This window comes from Cephus cinctus, unplaced genomic scaffold (genome assembly GCF_000341935.2).
Source record: "Cephus cinctus unplaced genomic scaffold, Ccin1 Ccin1_scaffold0129, whole genome shotgun sequence".
Lineage (NCBI taxonomy): Eukaryota > Metazoa > Arthropoda > Insecta > Hymenoptera > Cephidae > Cephus > Cephus cinctus.
The window spans coordinates 137,360-143,363 of NW_014332862.1; positions in this window are offsets into that span (position 1 = coordinate 137,360).

Here is a 6,004-nt window from a genome sequence, read left to right on the forward strand (position 1 = left end):
CCCGCCCACCCACACCAACCCCAGTCGTTCCTTACAATTCGTCTCTTCTTGTCGCACTTCACGTCCCTTTGTAAAAGAAAAAGCAACCCTTCCTCTTTTTACCCTCCTTCAGAATTATCACCACGGACGCTACAGTGACAAAGTGCAGATTCGTTTTAGAAATCGTAATTCCACGACACTTCCTCTAATTAATTGCGTGTGCAATACGTACACCCGGTAGACGGGCGCACGGACACCGTTCACCGGTATCCGGGAGGAATATACGAATAAAAGTGTAAATTATTTGCAGGTTGGTAAGACTTGATGGATTCGATTATTCTTCTCCCCTCCCCCGGTCATGTACATGGCTATCTTTTATCTAGGGGAAAATTTCAATTAAAAACGATTTATAAGGGATCCGATTTATTACGGCACTCACGAGCACAATCTAGGAGAAATAGCGTTAAGATAGCCGCCATTTTAATTGGTACACCCTTATCCCGTGAGAGGCGGGGAGAGGGGAGGGATGCATTTCATTTGACTGAAAAATACCCTCGTTTATGGCTCTCCATTGTTAGCAGAGGAGGGGAGGGGGAGGAGGAGAGTTCTCAAGGAATAACGAGGATTATCGAGAAGAAGTCGATTTAATGCCGACTCGTGACTAGGGATTTTATTCACGGCCTTTTCGCTCCCTGTTATTACCCACAATTAATACTAGTTATCTTTCTAGGGATTTTAATGCGCACTTAGCGTACCAGTCGAGAGAGTCAACGTCGACCGATTGGTGTACCTAAGAAGGTCACTTTAGGAAAGTAAAAAAAAATGTTTTGACTTTTGTCCGGGGATAACAAGAAACATATGAAAATCCCTAGATTTGGTGAAAAAAGAAAAATGTGTTGAAAGCTCAAACAGCCGGAGTGCATCGACGGGCAACCTGAGCTGACCTTAAAATGCACTTGGTTTTCACGGACAGTAAACAGTTACAAAAGTATTTCCTTCGTCCCTCGTACCAGTCCCGGACAATTTTCCGAGGAAACGAAGCGCGTCGAGTGAACGAGCGAGCAAGCAATCCGAGGAAAAATTGTCAACTGGTGCTACTGTAAACAATAGAAGTACCGGTGGTAAAGCTTCACAACAGCGGGACCATCCGATATCTCCCGAGAGGCTCTAATAGCTCGTGGATATATCGTTGTCTGGTTAGATAGACCTCCAACCCTTCGAAGAGAAGGAGGGAGCATAGGAGTGCACGAAAGGAGAGAAAGAGAGCGAGTGAGAGAGAGAGAGAGAGAGAGGGGCTTTCAGCCCCACTACAATTTTCCCTAGTTCCACATTTCACCCAGTTCGATATTTCCCCTAGATATCGTGCCGAGTCCTATCCTGCCCGTAACTCGGACCATCCCCTATGGCTACCTATAACTATACGTCTACCCATTGGACCAACACTCGACGCCTCGGGGACGTTACGGATCTAGGGTTCTTTACGAATCGTAACAACTGGGTCGCAGCGTAGCGAAAATATTGCACTTGGCTGTGTATCCGGCTTTCTAGGGATTTTTATTTCCACTTTTGGGCTCGAGTGCTATCCTTCCGATAATTCGAGATCAGTTTGCGTCATACGTTCGTAAGTATCTACGGTAAGATTTTTCTTTTTACTTTTCAACGGATGGCTTTGTATCCAGAACAAAGTGGGACACTGGGTACCGTATTATGCTCTTGTATAATTCCCTAGATACGACGGACCGTGAAAAATGTTCCTAGGCATGGAAAACAAAGAACTTTGATCCGTCGAGTGGATCTTGGCCGAGGGGAGAGGGGAAAGGAGCAGAAAGGACAACCGGGCACTCGAGGATCAAGTGTTCATCGAGGAGACGGGACGTGACGTTGCCATAATAAGTAATACCCTAGAGCTCGGAGGATGACCCGTTTCCGGTAGTGGAAGAGGGGCTGGCTGGATGGAAATGGGGGGGATAAATTTCGAGTGTGCACATCGACGGGTTTTCTGAATACGGAAAAAGGTGGCCGTCTTGACACGTAGACGACGTCGACGTCATCAAGTGGAGACGTGACTTAACCGATGAGGCCAATTACCACTGGAGTGTACGTAGCCTCGTTTCTTTTTTACCGCCAGACCCACCCCTCGACGGATTAAGCCGACGAAACGAAATTCCACTATTGGTGGAATTCCAATTGGATCCGGGGGGGAAAATTGTCGAAGATAAGCTTCCATAACCTTTTATTATGAGAAAAAGAGGAAGAAACAGGAACGAGGGAAGGAAGCAGCCGAAAACAATGTCTCTCGAGAAAATATGAAAGTCACCGGGAGGAATGAAGAAAAAAAAACTTGGACAGTTTCCTATGGGGGAAAAAAAAAAAAAAAAAAAGCGGATTAACCTGGATTTGACCAAGGGACATTTGCAACCTTCTAACCTGTCCCGGATAAGTCCACGGAAGACGTATCGAGGCTACCATCCCCCTAGCTAATATTTCGTTAACGTTAAGCCCGCAGGGAAAACAGGCCTTTATCGGTTAAGGGGATTGTTTTCAGTGACCTTATTATGATGCCATATCGGTAAGGTACTGCGACCTTAATTAGGTTATAGGTTATGTGGGGTTAATACATTTTTTTTCTTCACCCCTCATATGCTTATATGGCCGTGACCAAGCTTTCGTATACGTGTACGAGGTACGATGTAATTATATGTACGTGCTTTTTTATGTGTCTATATGCTTTAGATACATATGTGAAACTATGCCATGGCGACACATTCATTACTCGCATTGAAAGAGGTTCGCTCCGGATCGTTCGCGGAGCAGGAGCCTCCCTACCAGGAAGCTGGGATACAAGAGAGCCGAAATCAATAACACGAGTAAAATTAATGGCGGCGATATATCCTTTCGCGTGCGATGCCCCCGACCCGCCTGTATTTTCGTGGGTATCCGTCCCCCACTTCCGCGGGACAATTACACTGCCAGAAGAAAAGTCCGGGATGCTGGGCTCTAACTATGCTGGACCGCGCAAAGTAACTGGGCTCCGAATAAAAGTGTCCTCGGTTCAAGATTTATCCCATTTCAAATTTACCGCCACAACTTACGAAGACACGTCACCCTTTACTTTTAATATCGACTTCAAACCGGAAACGCCGCATCTGGTAGGTCGATTCAAATGATTTCACGATTTTTCAAATTTGACTTTTTTTCTTACACAATTTTCTGGCTTCCCGTGACTTTTCTTCATTTAACTTCACTTTCTTTCTTTTACTGGTATAATAAACTTCACCGCTGGCGAATTTACCAAGTCTGAATGTAACCGACTAGTCGTATATTTTTCCGTACAAGTAAATATGGGGATGAAAATAAAGAACTATCACATTTTTTATATTTTTTTTCTTTCCCAATATTTTTCATCTCTTACCCCCCCAATCACGGCGGGATCCAATTTTCGTTCGCGATCCTTACTTTAAGGGGAACGTAAACGACGATCGAAAAGTAGGGGGTGGGAAACGGAAAGTCGATTGAAAAAAATTTTTTCGAAATAGGCTACTTACACTGTAAAAATCACACGTGGCCTCTACTGCCCTCCGCAGTAGGCAGATGGGCCACACTGAGAGAACGGAAGTGGATAAAATTGTGAGGAACGTGTGTGTAGGGGGGTATCCTCTTTCCGGTTTGGGTCATGTCTTTTGTATCCCACATGGAAGTAAGGGCAAGTTCGCAGTTCGCGAAACTATCGCGAGAACCGAGTTTCTACCTATACGCTCGCCAATTGCGAACGACACAAAGTTACGTAATTTCATCCGCTTTAAATTCCTCCCTAGACGTCATCCGTCTCTGTCTCTATTACTATCACTTTCCTATCTCCCTCTTTTTCTTTTTTCCTCATCACTCTTACCCCCCTTCTTAGCACTCGTTCGCGTACTCTTGCATTTATTTTTTTTTTTATCTTTTCAGGTTTACACTATATACTTTTCTTTTTTACCACCCTCTGTGTAAGACCATCTATCCCATTGTCAAGTTTTGAATTACCGAGATTCAGTCTGGCTGCGGCCTTTCGAGACTGCCGCGGATTGCGGTTTCAGTTACTCGAGATCATTTAATATCTTTGAAACGAGGTTTCCGGTTTTTATTACTTCCTTTTTTTTTTTTTTTCATCTTTTATCTTCTCGTCTGTCTTCGCGTTTCCGTAGTTTTTAGTTATACGCCACCGTGTGATATGTTGCTCGTTGGCGCGCATGCGCAACGTAACTACAGCAATAGGATATTTTCTTTCGGTTTTCGATATTGAGAATCGTATGAAAATTGAAAAAAAAAATTTTTTCACTCCCAGCCTGCATTATTTTTCATGAAAACTTATATCGACGAAATTATTGTACCTTCAATGATAACGACTATCGCGAACTATACTTTCCTCGCGATAGGCTCTCATTGAAAAATGAACCTGGCCATACATTTAGGGATTTTATAGTCGCTAATTCCTCTCGACGCGATTCCGACGATTAGCGGCAATTATCCAAGGGGGTTTTCCCAGGCATTTAATTGAAAGCCAAGCTCCCCCTTTTCGTAAACACAATTAACCACCGGCCAACTGGGTATTCCATTGTATTATGGAAAATTCGCCCTATTCTTCATTTCCTTCCTTTTTCCTCTTTTATTTCTTTTATTCTCCCTCCTCGGTATACACTCACTTTCTACCCTGCGATATACGACATTACGTATACCGCTCCCCTCACCAATGTACCACTTTACGCAGTGCTTAACCACAATACAGTGGGGGTACCCCCCGGTAGGAGGGATAGAAAAAAGAAAAACCCCAGAAAAAGCAAAAAAATGCAAATTCATACACGCGCTTTGCAACGACGCGTAAATAAATGGAAATTAATGCACTTTTCGTTGTGGGTTATTTATTTGTCCTCTTTATTCAATAATTTCTACGATACAATACCCGCATTGGAATCACGTTCACTTTACGAAATTTTTGCAAAATTTCAATGGGTCCACGGCTAATATCATTGTCGTTATTCACACTCGAAAATACTCCAACAAAGCCTCGTGAATTGGCATGGGACTTTTATCGGGGCAAAAAGGTCAGCGAATATCGGCCTAAGCCAAAAGTCATATTTTAAGTAATAGACGAAAGTTTAGCGAGAAAAAAGTTTCACCCGTAAGCCAACGTGGATATGTCCATAAAATCTCCTGATTTCCATCTGGGAAAATGATCGATCGGTTGGGTTTTTAAAATATTGAAAATAACACTGCCGTGGCTGTCATTGGGTACAGGGTCGGGGGCGGATGCCAGCGAAGCCTGGATTATACCAGTCGACTCTTCGTACAGGCGAAGATGCATTTTTCTGTGCAGCCAAGAGACGCGAAATGAAAAATTGCAATTGGACGAGTATTCGTATTATTTTATATCCCACTAGGAACTATACGAAATACGTATCAACATTATATAGAGTAATTGCTTGTTGCGCAAATCGTTTGTCTTCGAATCGGCTAAAACGATCAAGTGCATTGAAAACTCAAAAGTCCGCCAGTACGGGACAAGTTCAGAAGTGAGCTGGCAATTCCCAAGTAGAATTCGCTAATTGGAGAAATGCATAATTAACATCTGCCGAGCCCAACGCACATGCCCACGTCGCGCAAGATACAGGACGGATGCTGTGTATGCAGCCCTGAGATGCAGAAGGGGCGAATTAATTGCAGGAAAAATTTTGTCCCCGCCACTCGTGTCCCATGCTACCAACGTACAGTCGGCCTGAATCTTTTACAAACTTTTTTTTTCCTTTTTTTTTCCTTCCACCCTCTCGCGACGCGACTCGCGAAAGTAGAAGAGAATCGCAAGTGGGCGACAACGCGTTCCCACAGATGACAGGAGACTCCCGACGCTTACTTACCGGAAAGGGAAACTTTCGCGTCGAGTAAGCAGAAGGGTGAGTCTCTCGCATAAATGCCGGAAAGGGAGAGAAAAGAGAGAGAGAGAAAGAGAGAGAGAGAGAGAGAGAGAGAGAGAGAGAGAGAGAGAGAGAGA